At 34.5% G+C, this 20,505-nt stretch overlaps 1 pseudogene; it reads left to right on the top strand.

Annotated features, from left to right (window-relative positions):
* Nucleotides 1–12,789: 12,789 nt before the first annotated feature.
* LOC118601503 lies at nucleotides 12,790–12,908 on the top strand (annotated as a pseudogene).
* The last annotated feature ends 7,597 nt before the right edge of the window (nucleotides 12,909–20,505 follow it).

Below are 20,505 nucleotides of genomic sequence, written 5' to 3'. Positions count from 1 at the left end.
TAAAAGTTAAAACAAAACAAAACAAAACAAAACCAATATGTATATTATTGAACTTAGACTCACATGGGAATCTGGTGAGTAAAGAGCCTGGTAAGTATATATGCTTGAATACAGAGCTTTTGAAAAGTTCCTTGAGTAAAAAGGATCATTAGAAAAAGGACTTACCAGGGATCATTAGGGAAAAACTATAGCCACACAAATACCAGAGATATTTTGGAATATAGTAATCTGAAATAAATTATAATTTTAAAATATGTTAATAGGGATGTTATTTAGCTTGAAGCCATTCTACAGTTTTCTGTTCATATAGCTTAAAAAATCTCCAACTTTTTTTCTTTCTAAAATGTAGGTAATATGGAAGTCCCATGGGGTCCTTGAAAAGGAGAAAGTTAACTTAACATTAGTATTTGAACTGTGAAGTTGTGATCAATTAGTTTATTAATAATCAGATAATTGAGCAGGGGTTGCTGAATAAAATGAAAAGTAGGAATAACCAGGCAGGACAATTTTAAGAACCATCTCTCAGCTTTATAAACTAATCCTCCTCTAATGGCCCTTTTTAATGTAATTTATAGTTTCATCATTACCCTTTTTGTATTAGTAATTATTTCTAAAATACCAAAGAACCATCTTTTTTTCAAGGTCCTTTCCTCAGTCTGATTTACAACCCAGCTCAAGTTGGACTCTGTCTTTCTGAGGTTTGACATTTCAAAATATTTATTGCTCTTTTACATTAATGCCTTTCTCATGAATCTGAAGGTGACCGTTATTTCTTCCATCGTGTCGTAATTAAATGGGTCAACTATTGCTTTATTATTTCCACTATTTGTCTGCACAGCACATTAAAACTTTCAGATTAGAAAGTGATATTGAGCATTGTGTGACTATAACAAACATCTCCGAAAACGTAGGGTCCTCTTGATGCATAGCTAACGGAGCTGTTCCAAGTGAAAGCACAAAATCTTTAATATTTTATTGATCAGATCTAAACCTTCTGCCCAAAGTGGCAATTAAATTTCAATTAAACTGACTGAAAGCATCATATTAAATTTCAGCACTTTACGAGCTATCAGATAATGCTGCAGGACAAATCTTTAGTATGATCACACTCTTTTCAAATTATATTATCCTGTTCATTCACAATAAAAGTGACAGTTTTAGGTATACTTTCAATATTTCTTGAATATAAACCCTCTAATGAACACATTTTATTGCCTTTAAATCAATTATTATTGGATATTTTAATAAAGTGAATTGAGCACTTTGTTTTACACACTGCTTAGAAGTTATTATATTTTGCAGTCTGCACAGCAAAGAACTGAATCAGAGCGAAATGGCCAAATATCTGACAGTATAGGAGAAATGAAATGAGCCATTTATAAGGAGGTGGGCTTCCAGACCCACTCTATAACATTTAATGATACATGCTAATTAGCATCTGATTAATGTTTTTTTTCTTTTTCAAATTTAGGTCCAAATTCTAGAAGTAGCTCTGATAGAAGAGGAAGATGATAGAAATCACAAAACCATATGTGAATATAATCTTACATATAGTTTACTTTGAAAATTAGGCATATACGTTTTTGTTTATTTTGATTACATCTCCCTTGCCCTTTGAATCTGTAATTTATAATATTAGATCCAAGCTTTTTGGAACAAAGTTTAAATGTTGACCAAAATTATGCCTACCTGAATGACAGAAACGGAATCCTGAGTCATTGGTTCTTCATTTGGCCAACCTCATGAATAACACAGACCTCAGACTTTTGCATACAGCCAAAGTGGTCAGAATTGATGGCCAAGATGGCAAAATGAATACTTCAGCTCTGCGCATCCAGATTAGTCATCACATAATTGAGATATCACTTCATATTCCTTTCATACGAAGCTCAATATACTGGCCCAATTTCATGTACATATATACACTGTTTACACACAAACTGGACCAACATAGCATACAAACATGCTCAGAGAGAAAAGACTGAACAAGTGAATGCCTTCTACTTTGAAAGAATCTAGCCACATATAAGGATTTTGTCCTGCCTTGTGAATATGGAGATGCCTTTATTGCTGAAGTTGAAAAGATGCTGTAATAACCTCAGTATAATTCATTGGAGTGGATTAAATTAAAATTTAGATGAAAATCTTGATCTCTTATTAAAATGATTCAATTAGATTATGGTCCCTGAATTTGAGTAATTGAGTCTCAGGGCGACAAGGGACTTTAATGAGTCATTAAAACCATCACTCTGTGTGGAGCTGGATTAAGGGACCAACTGCAAGGCCGTTCATGGCCCCGGCATCAATCCATAAGGGACACAAGAACATCATTTCAATAAATGTGAGACCAGTAAATTGTGGCTTTCATATGCAACCCATATATGAAGTAAACTACATGAATTGCCCAATTCCTGCTTAAGTAAACTATACCTCCAAGTCACAATTTAAATATATTCCTTCCAAGTGCTGTTCTTTCTGTTGAGCATGGTCTACAACAAATGAAGTTAGACAGATAGAGTCAATACACTGCTATTTACCAAGAAAGAACAACAGAGGATCTGCTTCCCAACAACAACAAAAAATTGTGGTTTAAAAATAAAAAGGTAATACAAGTAATCTCAAAAGTAGGATGGGTTTTGCTTGACCATTTCAGAATGCTGATTGTGCTTCAGGCGATTGAAGTGAATCAAGACACCAGTGTCCTTACAATTTATATTAAGACAGACTTGGATTCTCCTTCACTTAATATTTTGAAAGGAACCAAAGAAATGTTGTGCCAAGCAAGACTACTACCTCCTATATCATTCCTCACAGACCACGGATATAAGAATGGGAACTATTGAAAACATGTTGAAACTTTAAGTAATCCTCACTGTCAGCAAATCCCTGTATATGTAACTGAAGCATTAATTATAGCATCAGTCTATTATTTGGGTACATTTTCAACTAAGCAGAGACAGTTAACAACAGAAAATCCTGAAAATGTTCACTATTATCTCTAAGTGGTTTGGTCGTTTATACATTGGCAACGTGGTGGTGTAATGTGTGTGTGTAGTGGGGGATGACCTCGGTTTGGACACTTTAAAAAAAAAAATAAGCATAGCAGAAAATATGTTTCCCAGTAAAGGTTGAACCCTTCAAAGTTGAAAACCTGCCCATTTGGACTTCCTCAGGTGAAAGAGGGAATCCAGGATTACCTTCCTAATCGCTCTCCTGCCGTCAGCCAGTCCCTACAGGATTCCTTCCTCCCTCCTCTAGATGTCTTCAAAGTGTTCAGAGTGAGCCACTGAGGTGAGAGAATACACTAGAAATTCTATTTATATTTATTTTTATCTAAAAATAAGAAGGATATTAATTATTTATTAAAACTCTATATACGATTTGACACTGACATCCTCACTCAGACACGTATCACTTAGAGTACAAGTGGTAGACTAGCAAAGTGGCAATGTCATAAGGGCAGGGAGGGGCCCTCCTGCATTTCTTTGCTCCCAGCCCTCCCAAGCACACGATCGTCTGCATCAACCCGGTAGACAGACTTATAGATCATGTTATTGCGTTCGAACTAAACTAACGCTCACCAGATGGTCACAGAGTTTTAAAAGATTCCTGCAGAAAACTGTGGTAATGCAAGCACAAGCAAGTTCTCTTATTTCTAATTGAGGGGCTTCCTCATTCATACTCCAAGTTAAAAATAGGATGGTCTAACATAAATTCAAGCCAAAAAATTTTAAATGATCAGAAAGACTATTTCACATATAGATTTACATTCAAAACAATGAATAATGATCTTTACTCTATTCATACAACAAATATTTCTTGAGCACCTATGGTGGGCCAAGCAGTATTCTGGGCATCGGAAATGGCAGTGAGCAAAAAGACAAATCCCTACACTAGTGGGGAGAGGGGTAAGGTGTTTAATAAACTAAATAAGTAAATTATATTGAGCGTTCAAAGGTAATAGGAGAATCAATGAAGCAGGGAGGGAGATAGGAAATGTTAGGAAAGGATTTCTAATTTTAAATAAGATCATTAAGGAAGTCCTCACTGAGATGATGATATGTGATGAAAATGATGCAGTGATGATCAGAAAGATATATCAAAACTAAACACCCACTACATGAAAACAAACATCAACAATTTGAAAGCAGAATAATTGGTGTGTATAAACAATAAAATATTCTTTGTAATTTTTAATATGCATTTTGAAATTAGGTCATTCTTTAAATTTTTAATTTTGTGTATGTTTTTAAAATAAATAATATATCAATAAAGTGAATCCATGTAGTATTATAAATAAACACATTTTCATATATTTGAGATGAGTTCTCCAAAAAACTTTTTGGAGTAATGATGGAAGAATTTGGGGAGTACTCCTCTCAACTACAACCAAAGTAATTTTTCTAAAACAAAATTTGATTACTCTCTTGCTTATAAGATTCTGATTGCCCTAAAGATATACTCAGATTCTTGGCTCTTTAGACTTTATATGACCTGGTTGCTCTCTCCTCCCCACCTCAGCAAACAGTTCAGTGAGACTGAACTTCTCCTAGTTTCTAGAGTAACCCACGCTCTCACCCACTGGCCTTCACACACCCTAGTGCTTCCCTCTCCAGGGCCTTCCCCACTTTTTACCTGGCCAACTGCTCCTGTCCTTCATGTTTTGAGCCACTTCCTCCAGGAGGCCTTCTCTGACTCATCAAGTCGAGCTTAGCTGAGTTTGTAAGTTATCATCCAGCCACATATTTATTCCAGCTTTCCTGTGAGCAATGGGAGTACATGGGCTTGTCCTATGTCACTGTAGTCTCAGAGCCCAATCCAGGGATTCATATAATAGGCATTTCACATCTATTTGTTAAATGACTAAATGAATAAACAAATGAATGTAGCCTCTACATAAAGTTGACCCTTTAATAACACAGGTTGAACTGCATGATCTACTTATATATGAATTTTTTTCAATAAATATCAAAAATGTATTTTCTCTTCCTTATGATTTTCTTGCTATTTTCTTTTCTCTAGCTTACTTTATTGTAAGAATTCAGTATATAATACATATAACATACAAAATATGTGTTCATCAACTGTTTATGTTATCAGTAAATCTTCATATCAACAGCAGGCTATTAGTAGTTAAGTTTTGGGACAGTCGAAAGTTATATGCATGTTTTCACCTCCAAGGGTTCATGCCCTTACCCCCTGGATTGTTCCAAGGTCAACTGTGTTTAAGTATTGTTACCAATTTCAAAGCTTCTGTCCACACTCATAGAGTTCAGAGCTCCACAGATTGTGCTCTTCTGACAATTTCTCTATATATTTTTATTATAGAACATTTTACCCTGTATTTTAATTATTTTTACCTTGGAAGGTATGATCACAGATAGGATTCAACAAGTTCATGGTGCTTTGAATTGTGCCTGACATTTATGAATATGTAAAATACAGTTCTCAATAAAGAGAAATATATGTTCATCGATGATAAATTTTCACGAGGTTCAATGTCTGATAAGTAAGCTCTGTAATTTTATTTTGGACTACTGTGAAGGTCATTTTTTATTTAATTCAAAAATTTGAAAATAATTACTTTTTAATAATTTAAAATTTATTTTGCAATCATACCATAAATATGATAGATGGTATGAGTAAAAGTAATTACAATGTACCATATCGATGCATTATGTTTTATGTATAGTATGTGCATGTGTGTGTGTATATGGGTGTGTGTGCGTTCAGGTATGTCTTCCCCATGTGACCGAAGGCCATCTCTTACCTCACTGATACCTGGTGAAGGAACTTAATCTGAGGTTCCACAAGGTTCCACCTTATTTATGATCTGCTTATTGGGAAGAATCATAAGAAGGTAAATGTGACCACATTTCCTCCTTAAGAAAGACTGAGCACACTCCCTGCTGCTAAAAATTATGTAGGCCTTAACTCTTCCCAGTTCCACCAATCCCCTAATTGCTCAAACCTTGGAGCATCAAAATGACATGACAAAAGATAAATGTTAAGAGCAGACATACCTGGACTGATTCCTGTAATAATCAGGCTACATTTCTTCCACAGAATATTCTTGATATTTTTCATCCTTTTTTTTCTGAAAGCAACACTAATTTTTGATGGATACTTAAAGGAAACCTCTAGCTTCGACCAGAAAAATAATCAAGTCAATGAATGTAAATGTAGGAAAATAATGTTGTTTGTTTATAAGGACACACTCATGGCATTTAAACAGACAATTCAGGATCTGAGCTGTTTGTTATGTTGATAAAGTGCATGGTATTTGAGAGACATTTTTTTTCTATGATTCAGTATGTTTGGTTTACTCCTAGCTATAAATACCTTTTTCATACAAATCTGCCTTTCATTCTAAGACATATATATGTACACAATCTTGACACACTGATCAAGCCAAGTTGTTAATAAATTTATTTAAAGCTATTCTTTGCATATCCTGTACTTCCTAAATATATAAATTTCCAAACATAATAAAAGACTAATTTTTACTGCATTTTAATGGAATGATTCAGCAATTTTTTATGCTTCTGTTTTATTTAACTGTAGTGAAAGCCTCTAAAGGAGGCTTCGTGGAAGAGTTATAAGTAGATGGGGAAGATAAAGGAGGGAGAAGACATGGGAGGCAAAGGGGCTTGCTGTACTCAGAAAGTGCTTTTCACTTTCTCTATTGAGTCCTTACCATTCATCCTCAAGTATAGTGGCCCTGTTGTGTGAGAAAATCTCTTTGCCTAGACCATAATAATTGAACTTTTACAGATTTCTCAAGTATATCGAAACTGCTGCTAAATCAGAAAGGGTGAACTGAAGCTTGTTCCACTATACCACACTTACTCATCTCCAATGCTGTGCTGGATTTATTTTTGACACTAAGGAAAGAACCATGAATTTTTGTCAACTGCAGCATGGGAATTTACATTTGTTCTATAAAATGCACTGAAAGGACCAGCCTGCTCTTTGAGAATGGGAAATGTAATCTATCCAACTCTCAATAAACTTGAAAATATATATCTGGTTAAACCCATCTGAAATGAGATGCAGTCCTGGCAATATGGTGAGCTCAAAAAGGCTGGCAATAAAAGTGGATATACAGTATCTGACATCAGATTGTTTCAAGCTTAATTTCAGTAAAGTAATAATGTCAGAAAAAGAAACGCTCTGTGATGCACAGATTGATACCATTAGATAGAAACTATGTAATGCCTTGTGAACACAATGATTTTTGACTTGATGTTATGAGTAAAGAATAGAGCAATATTCAATGTACCAGCTCCAGATTTGCACTTATAAAAGTTGACCAGAATAGTGGTCAAGGAAAGGGCTAAAATATGGCAAATATATTCTTCTGTAAATAAAATCAAATAAGATTATAATACTCTAAAATATGTTCTGTGTAAATAAGTGCCCTCCACAATTTGCCCTAGATAGCAAGAAATTGCCCACATTCAATGAGAAGGAGCCTTCAAATGCAGAATATTACACAAAGAATGTGTATGTATCATAGTCAAAGAAAACAAAAGCTCCTCGGCGGCATTTCCAGCCTCAAAGCAGAGACGCATGAAATAATTGGTGAAAGACGATGGATATCTTGAGAAGCCCGAGCAACGAAAGTCCAGTTCCATTTATTTTTCTCTTAAATTGCTTTTCTTCAGTCAATAAATAATCACATAATCACATCCTGCTTCCAGGAGGACATACCTGGTTGCCATCCTTAGCAGGTTTCACTTGTGGGCTCACACCTCTATTCAGGACTCCAGGTGTTAGGTATGCCTTTGGTTTTCATCTTAACAAATGTCAAGTCCATTTTGTCTTCAAAAACAATGGCGCTTCTGGTTTTACTTGTCCTCTATGAAAGATCACTTCCTACTCTCCTTTCTCTTTCGCAGAAGATATTATAGCAAGTTCAGGTACCAATCAAGATTATAAAAAATGAAGTGGGGCATACCCGTAAAGGTAAAAACACACATAGATATACACACTCCATTCCCCGATTTCATCTACATACACACACATGTCCTACCCAAACATGGCTAGATGCCCTAAAAACCCTTAAAAACAAGGAGATAAGCAAATAACCCACAGAGAATTATGCTTTATACTTTTGGAAAATATCGTGGCAAGTCTAAAGCAATGGCTAATGCCACATTTTAAAAAATTCTAAGTCCATTCTGTTATATGTTAAGTATGCTCCCAATTATGCTGTGAAATGAATAAAAGGAAAAATTAATTTCTTTCACCTTCAAAATAATGAAAATTTTACTGACAGATCAATGCTGTTGCTATTAAGAGTTGCATCCTTAAGTGATTTTGGGAGAAACGTTATGCCTTCCTCTATTTGTATACCATGAGTCTGTCCTCTGTCATTCCCTTTCTCTTTAATCTTGTTTGAGTGTACAGCTCACTCGTCCTTATTTTATTGACTCAATCACAGGCGCACTGTCACTTTTTATAAAATGGTCACTGCGGAATCACATCAAGCAAATTTTTGATTCTACAGTCAGTAATTTAGTGCCTTTATGGAATTGCAATTTCAGGGCTCACTGCTTGTTTTTCTAAAATGTACTTTAGGAATTAGTTACTCCAGCCACAAATCAGTTGAATTTATGCACAGTTGTAATACAGTTTATGGCCTCATGGTACATTGCTTCAAAAACAGCAGATGTGAAATTATGATAAATATAATGAGTGTTTTTTTGCCTGATCTAGTGGAGTAGAGAAGGATCTGGAGCGTGTTTACCTATCCCATACAGTACATTTAATGTCTTAGTCAGGAGCCCTGACAATGGCTGATTAATGTCCTCATCTCCTTTATTAAAGATAAGAGTAGCACTGCAGTCAGGAGATAGAAAGCACACCATAAATCTTCGTAAAATGAGCAGTCAAATAATCACTCATCAGAAATAAAATCTACATACATTAACACTAACACTCAGCCTTCCGCACACGCTCCCATAAAAAGCAAGAAGAGACGGCGGTCCCGAAGTTTTAATTTGAACTAGTTCTTTAAGTTGAATATTACCAACCCTGTAACCTGGATGCAAAAGCTGGCATTTAAAAGCACATGTGAAAGGAGCAGATGCCTCATCATTACATTAAGAGCATGAAGCAGGCAACAATTAAGCGATTCACTGGAAAGACATAATGCTGATCTATGCTAGCAATTAATCACAGAATACATTAGACAATGATGGGTGACCTACAAATTTTTGACAAAATAATTTTTCATCATGTTGGCGATTTCTTAGCCTAATATGCCTGCAAGGCACAGAGTCAAAACCTGTCATTTATTCCATCGCTCCTTGACAGGCGGCAACCTGTCTTCCAGACAAAATGAACATTATCTGTGCTCACTAGACATTTAGTGCAGGGCTTAGCTTATGACTAATGATAATCGGCAGACAGAAATGTTAGAGTCTGAAATAATGTTCTCTTTGTTAAAGAAATTTCTTGAGGTAGAATTTTTTTTTCCAAAAGATGTATAAAGATAAAAACTGTTTTTTATCTGGGTTTTAATGCAACTCCAAGAACCAATATTTCCCTTCTACCAAAATAAACAGAAGGCTGTAACAATTTTTTAAATTAACATCTCATTTGAATACCGACTCTTGCCTGAAAATTTCTTATGTGGTTAGAAACTGAGATACAAAAGAAAGCTCAGGAGATAGAGCTTTAAACAAGAAAATATGGGCAAGCTGTTAGTGTTCCAGGTTTTATTTTGAATCTTGTGGAAATAAGTTTGAAACATCATGAGTGTGTGCGCTGCAGAATATAAATAAATGAAGAGCGCGTTGAGAAATGTACTCCCACCACTCCTATTTCTCTTGGTTTCCATCAGTCACTAGGTTCTTCAAAGCCTGAGACAACCTAAAGCATATTGGAGGAAAGCAATTTTGAGCAAAAGAAATGCATAAAATTGCAAATTTATTAAATGGATTTAAAACTTCCACAAGCAAGTACTTTATCTTATAATTAATATAATTGTTTTATGTGCTTTGGATAAAGAGAAATGGATTTTTGTGTGTGTGTGTGTGCGTTACACATGCGAAATGCCATCTTAGAGGTAGATTTTTCTTTGGACTCAGGCATCAAATTCCTATTAGCCTTAATGGGACTTACACATGCACACTGATAGGAGAATATACCCCTTAGGCTGGAAATTTAAAAGAACAAATGGCAAGGACATCAAAATAGTAAAGTCTAATTTAGATGATCCATAAGCCTGCACATTACTTTCCTGAGAAGGCAAACAAATGTTATGCCTTATGATGTTTCTGATTGTTTTGATAGCCCTGTAAATACATCCTCTAGACTCATTACTTAAGGGGAAAGTCTGTTTTTATCAAGCAATGCAATTTTTGACCACACATGTTTGGTTTGAATTATATTTTTTCAATTTTGCGTAATCCTTTATTGCAAGGTAGTAGTATGTAGTTCGTCATTTCGATCACAACATCCTGTTTTGGACCACTTTGTACCAATCACACAGCTTAGATGTCATTCTTTTCCCAAAGATGAAAGGGAAGAGAAAAATTCTAAAAGCTTTTGACCCCAAATCATAGATGTTTTATTCGATTTGCCCTAGATTCCTTCCAGAAAGAATCTGGTTGGTGCATAGTCCCAAAAAGTCTACGTTATTCTGATGAGATGGCTGCTTGACATGTCATAAATCATATGAGTTTGTTTTATCAGTACAGAAGGTCAGATAAATAGTCATATACCTGGCAAAAGTGGGGCTCGTTCTGCTATTGTTCAAAACAATTCAATGAAAGGAGCTGAGAAAATTACACTTTCTACTCTAAGCATAACCAAAGTTTCCAGTTCAAGGGATCTGGGTATACTGAATATGAAAGCTAATATTTAAATGTCTGTCTAATCTCATCATAACAAACAACTTTAGCCTTCAGTGATCACAAATCCCTCATTTTCTGGGCTTTCATTTTATCTCTTGCAAAACAAATATGAAAAAAATTATCACCCTTTTTCCCCATCACTGGCCCTCATTCTCTGTCATGTACGTATTGATTCATCAGCACCAAGAGGATTCTAAATGAGGACGACAAGAACTTGAGTGTTGTAACAAGTCTCCCCCAGGAAGTTACAACTGTTTCCAGTTACTAAATGTGTTAGAAGTGCTGTTTTTTCTGCCAGGTCAAAGATAGTTGTGTGTCTGTTATTCCCACCTCTATATGGAAACCTCCAGAAAATCCTCTATTATTCAAAACTGTGAAATTTTACTTTAATAAAAATATGAATGAGAGATATGCACACCTGTACGGCCAATGGCCATTTGATAAAATTCATCTGTTAAATGTCATAAAAAGTGTAAATTAAATTTGAGAATAATAATTAGCATATTAAAATTTAGAAGGCATCCAGAGTAGCGTGGAGCCAAGGAACTAGAGCTCTATGCATGCTTATTCTGATTTTGGAGATAGTTAACTTTGCTAGCCTGACCTCACTTTCACTAATTCTCTTCCAGTTTTTATTATATATTTCCCTTTCCCTCATCTTCCCCTTCTCCCTCTATGTCAGCCAATGGACACATCTCACTGGTTGTCCATGTGAAAAATGGAGAAGCAAGAAGGAACAAACACTGATTCGAACATATGGTATGTGGATCATAATTACAGCAGTGTTGCCCAGGAAGATAAGGTTGAAAATGTGTAGAAGAAAATAATAATTGAGTGAAATTTATGAGCGTGGAAATGATGACATAGCACGTGGGACCTCTGACTTTATTCCTGTTTTCAAATCCACACTCTATTCAGTAATGAAGATTCAGGAATTATTTTAAAATCATGACACTGATTTTCTGTTTGCTCCTGAATTTTATAGGATAGTAGTGAAAACACTGACTAGGAGCCCACAGTCATAACATCACTCTATGTTTGAATTGGGAAGACTTAGAAACCACCTGCCTGATACACAAATTTCTCTTTGTAACCTCTATATAATGGCCATCTCTGTTTATCCTTATTCTTCTCTAGTAATGAGAAATTTACCTTGAGTGAGGTCTTCTTCCCACAGAACTATAAAAATTTGGATAATAATAGTTACTGTTTATTTAACATTTATAACATACCAGACATTGGGATATAACCTTTACATTCATACACTCATTTAAATCCATTTAAAATTTTATAATCTCATTTTAAGGATGAAGTAATGAAGACAGTTTAGGCAACCTCCACAAGGACACAGAACTGCTTAGTTTGATCTGATTCCAAAGACTGTGCTTCTAAACATTATGGAATACCACTTCCTTGAAATATAAACACATTTTGTTTTACTCTTGCAGAATAAAGTGATTCCATGCAGGTATCATCATCACTTACTCACTGCCTGTTCTGTTCCCTTTCTTCTAAGAGACCTTTTTAGTCTAACTTAACATTGCTAGTTGCCTGGGCTATTTCTCATGTAATTTTACTTTGATTGCTCTCTGTGTCCTTCTTATTTTCTCCTAGGTATTCTCTTAAAATGTGGCACCTAGAACAAAAATGTAATAATTTCTACAAGGTCTGGCCATGTTTTCTGGAAACTATACTTTTATTTATGTGGACTAAGGTGAAATTAGCTTTGGTCTTAGGTCACATTTTGGAAGTGTTAAACTGTATGACTGATGCATGAATATTGCAAGTTCAATTAAAAAATAAGTGCACACTGCATTTTCTATGACCATGACACGTCTTGCCTGTATTTCCATCTGTTCTGATTATCGGTGGGATATGGAACCTTACTGGGCCTCAGTTTTCTCATTTATAAAAGGAGCTGGTTGTCTACAGCCATGCCACCCTGAACACACCCAATCTCATTTGATCTCGGAAGCTAAGCAGAATTGGGTCTGGTTAGTACTTAGATAGGAGACCACCTAGGAATACCAGGTGCTTTAGGTATAAAACAAACAAACAAACAAATAAATGAATAAATACATAAATTAAAAAAAATATAGAAGGAGCTGGTTGATTGGTTTCTCCCCAAGACCTATTCCAGCTAAAATATTACTTGCTTCTTCAACATAAATACCAGTAAATTCTCTTGCATCTATTGCTTATTATTCTCCGGGCTTACTAAACTGTATAGAAGAGTAGGAAGAGAGTGTATAGAGCTGGCAAAAAGCAGAAAATTAAATTAAGGAAAAATCGAAAACTCACTTTAAGAAGAGATTGGCTTATATTTAGGTCCTATTTTATGCACAACCTAAGGAGCATTGTAAACTTTTTAGAGTGTAAGCTCTAAGAGTCAGATGCTCTTTGTCAGGGAAACTGATATGCTCCCAAATTCAGCAGAAGGAGCAATAATCCTTAAAACGTGTTTTTTTAAACTGAATTTATCATAAATAAGATTAACTTAAATCAAGATCTTTGAACCTAAGCCATCTTCTAGGTATCACCAGAATCAGATATGTTTTTACATCTCTAAATAAAGGTATATTTTTGATAAATAGAGCAACTACAACTTAGTCACATTACTCCCATCCTGAGTGTAAGGATTAACATGGAGATTTTCTGATTCATTTCAATATTTTTAGCACTGACAGTTTTTCATCATTTTTAATGAGAAGATGGACTAATAGAGGATACAGAAGACTCTCTCTTCTTAAGGCTTCAGTGATTCTTAAAGACTTCTAAATAGCAATAGGCCACGTGTCCTTTTGCTTTGCCTGAAAAATACCCAACTTCTTTCAGAGAATTCCAGAAGTTGGTGCTTTTGAGATAATTATTCTGAATCCAAAAGGGGCAATAGAGTCTCTGAATCATATATTTGCATTTTTCAATTTCGTTAGTTACTTAATATATCACACCTATAGAGGGTTCCTACTACCATTACTTTTGCCTCAATTTTTTCCATCTTTAAAGAAGATATTGTCATTTTGGTTCTTTTCCTATTGTGAAGGAAACATATATTAAATTATGAGAGCATGTAAATAAAACTTTAATTAATAAAATATATAAAAGTTGAGCTAATATAAAACCTTATTAATTTAATATTACAGTAATATGGGGGAAGCCTTATTATGCAACTGACATACAGGAAAAGTCTTCAAAAGTCAAGACAGATTTCTGTATTTTGTGGACGGGAACAAAAAAATCACAAATAACTTAAGCACTTTCTATCTAGGTGTTCTTGGACAAATCAACAATGGTTTTCATTTTACCAAACTAATGGCTACTTTTCTGATGATATGTTACCTGTTATCTCAGTGATATTTGTCATAATAACAATTTCCGCCTTCTTGAAACATTTTTTTCTGGTTTCCATGATGTTATGATCTTCTAGTTTTCCGAGTGTGACATTAATTCTCCTTTTAAGACTCCTTTACTTTGTCTTCCTCTACTGTACCTAAGGCTTTATTTCTTCTGTGTATACACTTGCTTTCACTCAGTCACATGGCTTTAAATACCATCCATAAGCCCAATATTTAACATTCAACTGCCTATCTGACATTTCCACATATATATCTAATAGTCATACCAAAAACAAGTTCTAAAACCAAGAGTTTCCCCACACCTGCCTTTCCCAGGTCAGTAAACAGCACTGCTTTTTATCCCTAGCAACTCAAGCTAAAATTCTAGGAGTCGCCCTTAATGTCTACATTTTGCTTTTCACCTAGCCTTAATGATTCCGCTGCAAAACATATTTCAAATGCAAACAAGTTTATATCCACTATTACCAGCATAGTCCAAACCACCATCTCTGCCTTGGATTAAGGCAGCAGCATCCTAACCAGTCACCCTTCTTCCATTCTCTTCTCCTTTGATCCATTCACCACACAACAATCATCAAATCTATTCACTATATAATTATATAATGTCTCTCTCCTGCTTAAAACCTTCCAATGGATTCCTATCAGAAAAAAAAAAAAATCCAAATTTTCTACATCAGCTTATAAAGCCTCTCTCATCTCCTCTTCTTTCATGGTCCTCTTTTCATTATGCTTCAGCCACGGTGAGCTTTTTTTTCTGTTTATCAATCATTTATGGTTTATTCATGCCTTGCAACCTTTCACTAATTGGTACTTGTGCCTAGAATGTTCTTTCGATCTTTGCCAACTGGCTCCTTCTTGTCATTCATCTATCAGATTAAGCACTATCTCTTCAAAGAAGCCTTTCCAAATCAAACTTGCAAGCTCCACAACAGAAGGCCCTTATGCATCTTGTTCTTAACTCTACCCCCAACACCTAGAACATACCTAGCACATACTGGGCACTCAACAGATATTTGTTGAATGAATGAATGAGCTTCGTGGTTTTTTTTTAACTGTAAAATAAAGGGATTGAATTTGATAACGGCTAAGTGCTCTCCAGTTCAATCATATTAGATATATGAGTTGGTCACCAGTAATTTGGACACTCATTGAATCCACTCTATTTCAACCTATTCCTCCATTTGAAAAATTTTCTTTTTTTAACAATAAAAGCTGTTAATAACTGATATTGCTGAACATGATGATGCCATGCCTTCCTGAGGTAATACTAATTATGACTATTTTTATTAGCCATAAATACCAGCATCCTTTCTTCAGAACTGCATCGACATACATCTTCTGTTAATGTTTGATTTATTTGGCTGTAGCAAGAAATTTACATGCCAATGTAAACAGGGCTGAGAGAGAGATACATGACTTTTATAATTTATTATTACATGAGATTCTATGCTCTGTTTTTTAACATAAAAGGTAGAGAAACACTTCTACTATTAAGGCTAATATATAATAAAAATATGTTTGTGTCTCATTTTATGCTTTTTACATACATCTTTTATTTTACTGCCTCTACATGACACACACCTATTTCAAGATGGTGTGATTTAACTCATCTAACCCAAGCTCTTAAGAACTTTTTTCTGTCCAGTTTTATGATTCTTATTACCTATCATCTTGTACCATCTGAATGAATGTCTTGAAAACTAATGAAGACAGTAGGTATATCATATGGGTCTCGAAATACCCATATTATCTAAGGACTCTATAATAATGTCAGCTATAAATAAATCAATAGTTGTTCATATAATTCAGAGATTTAGATGGCTAGAGTTTCCTATTTTATATTTTTCTTTAGTTGCTTCATTTATGAGTCTCACCTTGTAGGTCTTTTTAAAAATGTCTTGCACACCCCTTTTTAAAAATGTCTTGCACACCCCTTTGCCGTTTAGAGTCTTGCACACGAAGAGTTACATGTTTAAAAAGTTAAGTGGCTTCTTTAATTTGGTTCTATTAAAATATACTTTTAAGCTAAAAATTATTTTATGTTTTATCTGTAAATACGAAAGTTTCAGTGTCATCAGGGAATTATTTCTGATAATTTATTACATTTAAATAATGGCTATAATTACAATTATATCTCAGTATATATTACAGCTGCTTTGTTTTGTTGTTGTTGTTGTTGTTGCACAGGTGCTAGTCCTTATTCTTACTCTAAGATTAAGTGAAAGTGTTGTTTTTTGGGTCACCTTCCAAAAGGCTATTTTTGCAACATTTCACCTGGGTGAGAAGTAGTTTCAAGCACACTGGTGTCTGTGACCTCGTCCTATGATGATTTAATGTTAGTTACATGAAGGCAAGTCTTACACTAAATATTCTGTGGGCCAATATATGAGAAATATGAACACATTGTTATTATCACCTGATAGCTGATAGTTATAGGGGAAAACAAACAAACAACTCTTCCTTTTTTTTTAAGAAAATACAATTTTTAAGCCACATTCCATTTATCTACATCAATATTTGTAGATGTAAGAATCTTACAGTACAACCCACATAATTATTTGTTGATCTATTCCTGTAGTCCATCAATCTTTTTTCAATTCTGGGTTCACGGCTAGAGTGCTATAGCAACATGCATTGCCTCTCTATGATAATTTAATTTAACTGCAATGTGCTAGGGTCTAGATTGCTCCACTTAACATCCAGAGGTAACCGCAAACAGTGCCAGGGCCTAGACTGTTGCCAACAATAATTACTGGCTGAAGAGAGCCTTGAAAGAATATAGCACTTTACAGAAATACCCAGCAATAATAGTCAGAGTGTATTTAAGGATACATATATGAGAATTTTAACAAAACCATAAATTTCTTTGTCAAAACAGTTCATAATTGATTAACTGACAAAGTTTCTAAACTGCATTTGCATCTTTGTATAAGTCTGCATGGTATCTATTTGCTCCAGGCATGTTTTCTTAATGGGTTTATATATACCGATAATCTAAAAAAGAAGTAAATGGCTGAACTAGATATGACAATACAAATGGTAAGAAGAAAAAAAATAATTTTGCTTATATTTTCCTCCTTTTTTCTACTTATACAAAAATAAATTCAACCTTAAAAAGCAAAATAAGAGAAATAAATGGCACTTCCCCTTTTAATTGCCATATTTAGGAAGAACTGTAAGTACACACGCCATTTCAGCAAATTGCATTGGATCTGAGTGATGCCATATGATGCTGAACTAAAATGCTCATCTTAGAAAGTGCTCTTTAGTCATGCACTGGCTTTCTTAGCCCTTATTCCAAAAATAATAGGAATCCCAACACCATGACTATAATAACATTATTATTTTTTTTTTAGGCTAAACTTGTTGGAAAGTAATAACCATGAGAGGGGAAAATCTGTTTGGTTAAGTTAGTAAATATGTAGGTAGTTATCGAAACAGCAATTTAGTTTCATATGATTTTGTATAAGCTACAAAACAGTGACTAAAGTGCTCCATCCCAGTGAAGCTGCTTACCAATGGCACACTGAAGGCTATGAGATTTCTCTTAACAATTTAGCCTTACTGGTAAGAACTAGTAGAATGTTTTCACAATCCATTTGAGAAGAAGAACAGTACTAGTCCAAAGGCTATTTTGGACATTAAGAAGAAAAGATTATGTTTGGAAAACTGCATCTTAGTTTAAAATTTTTCTAATACTGTGGTCTCAAACAAAATAAAAACACTATTATCTTAAACGAAATAAAAGAAATTATCTAATACTATTGTCTCAAACAAACAAAGGAGAAAATTGGAAACCTATGTGACTGTCCGCTAGCTTGCTCTTCAGGAGACCCTGGTCCTGATGAGTGAAATATCTTCTCAGAGGACGTTATCATGTTCTTCTTCTTAGAGCAACACTCACCGTCCATCCCAATGTCATTATTGCCTGATAGTGATGAGAAACTTTAAGGCTGTAAGGAACTTCAACTTACATCTAATTAAGTGTCCAAACTCTCATTTCGAGTGTTACTATGAAAAGTTTTTCTTTTATGCTTATGGTCTTTTATTTCTTTCTCTACTCTGTGAGAAAGCTTTAATAGTAAAGGACTTTCCAGAAGAATCATTTCAAACCATATATTCCTCACTCAAGGCATTTATTCACTACTAACTTGGTCTATACCAAACATGTTAGCATATATCACACACTGCTTTAAATGTTTCCTACTGATTTCATGAGTGTATATCTTATTTCCCCAATTAAATTGTAAAATCATCAATGATAAAGTCTGTGTCTTACATAAGCCACTGAATCCAAAAAAAACACCTGCAAATATGAGTCTTTGTCACATGTAAAGTTCCCATAAATACTTGGAGCTTGATAATATAATTGCAACTATTTTTAATGCATAAAAGCAAAATATAAATCTTAGTAATAATTTTTATTTATTCATTTATTATTTCACAAATTCTGTTGAGAGTACCTTAGGTTTCATCCATGAGATGGACCAATTAAAGAAGATATGTCCTGCCCTTACAGAGCTAGCAGTCTGTAAGAAGAGATGGGCTTTAAATAAATAATTATATTGCCTTAGGATGCATGCTACTACCAGAGTTTGTATAAGGTTCAGAGAATATGTAACTCATAGAAGTAGAAGCTTGTATTGGTTCTCAAAGAATATGTTCAAAAGGCGAAAGGTGGTGGGAAGAATTTCCAAAGCAGAGGGAAAAGTAATAATTGGTATAGCTAGAATATAATGAATGTTTGAATTGTGGGAGATAGAGTTGAAGAAAGTGTCCAAAAATATAAACATATACAGGCTGTTTAATTCTTCGGAAATTTCTTTAGGTGCTGCCTCTAGTACCATCCTCCTCATTTAATCTCCTCTCCATGGCAGACTGCCTCTAGTCTAGGGAATGGTGTTCCATTTTTATACTTTCTTCAGAAAGTAAAAAGTGAACATTTAATAGGATGTAACTACAATGGCATTAAACCTAGATCATAACCTTGAGTGCCATTATTGTCTTCTGAGAATTAATGAAATGATTAACTTAAACCATTAATCCAGGTAAACATTTGATCTATTGTTGTTTAGATTTTGGAAAGAGCATGTGAATCAAGTTTTGGAAACAAGCCAATATTCTACTCTGCAGATTTTAGCGACTCAGAGAACCATTTTTCTGATATCCATATGTCATTGCACATGGATGATTTATTAATCATCAGATGTATTTTAAAATACTGCATATACATGGATTACAGTATGCCCAATAATCATGCACTACAGTGCATGATTTATGTCACAGACTTCTCTATTTAACATTAGGGTTTTGTTTTTTCTGAAGGCAATCTCTTCAGAAAAAAAATTGGCTTCTTGCCTCTGTTGTTTTTTAGTGGATAAAGAAGCTTTACATTGCAATCCTAAGAAAAGGAGCCATTTTTCTTGTCCTGCTAACAACCATTTCAATCATTTCTGAAGCACTATATCCTATAGAACTTCAAGTTCAGTTACAAGTTTAAGCACTCATAGTTGCTCTCTAAAGATGGCATTCCTTAGCTGAAAATATACTACTGTGATTAGGGCAACAATGTTTTGGTAAAGTGAAAGACTCTGCGTCTCCTGCTTACAAGGATGCAGGTTGCGAACTAGCCAACTCCAGGGAGAACCATTCACAGCCATTGTAGATTCCTCTTTATTAGGACTATTGTCCTGACAGATAGAAAAATGTCTTGAGCAAAGCTAGTCTTCTCTTAATGTATACAAATGTGCCTCCTAGGTTAGCAGCTCATACATGTAAGAGATAAAATTTTACTGAATTAATAAATTAATAAATTAGTAGTATTTTTCTTCATTCCCAAACCTATGAACTATTTTTGATAGCATGCTTTAAGAAGAAAACAAAACCAAATACTTGGAAAGTTTGAGGGATGTTGAAAGAAGACTGAAATTGAAAGTGATTTAAACAGCAGTAACACTTATTAGAATGAATAGATGAAAATATGAAACTAAACACAAGTTCAAAATAAGGTCTTCCTAGAAATATGATTAGAGGGTTAAGAACCACAATGACCTTGAAGGCAGAAATGCCCAACTCGCTGATTTTCACTAACTGTAACTTTACTAACAAAACCAAGCTGAGAATGGTCAGAAACCCAGATCACACTATTAGTGATTTAATTAAGAGTGTCCAGAAAAAATTTTCAAGTCTATATGTTGTCTCAAGATCTAGCAAAACTGGGAGAGATCATAAGTCTTTTAACCTTTGAGAATAATCATTTTCCCTCTATGTACCATTGGCAAAAC

Source organism: Rousettus aegyptiacus, unplaced genomic scaffold, assembly GCF_014176215.1.
Source record: "Rousettus aegyptiacus isolate mRouAeg1 unplaced genomic scaffold, mRouAeg1.p scaffold_m13_p_3, whole genome shotgun sequence".
Classification (NCBI taxonomy): Eukaryota; Metazoa; Chordata; class Mammalia; order Chiroptera; family Pteropodidae; genus Rousettus; species Rousettus aegyptiacus.
The sequence above is the reverse complement of the archived record's forward strand: the minus strand, read 5'-3'. Positions and strand labels throughout refer to the sequence as shown.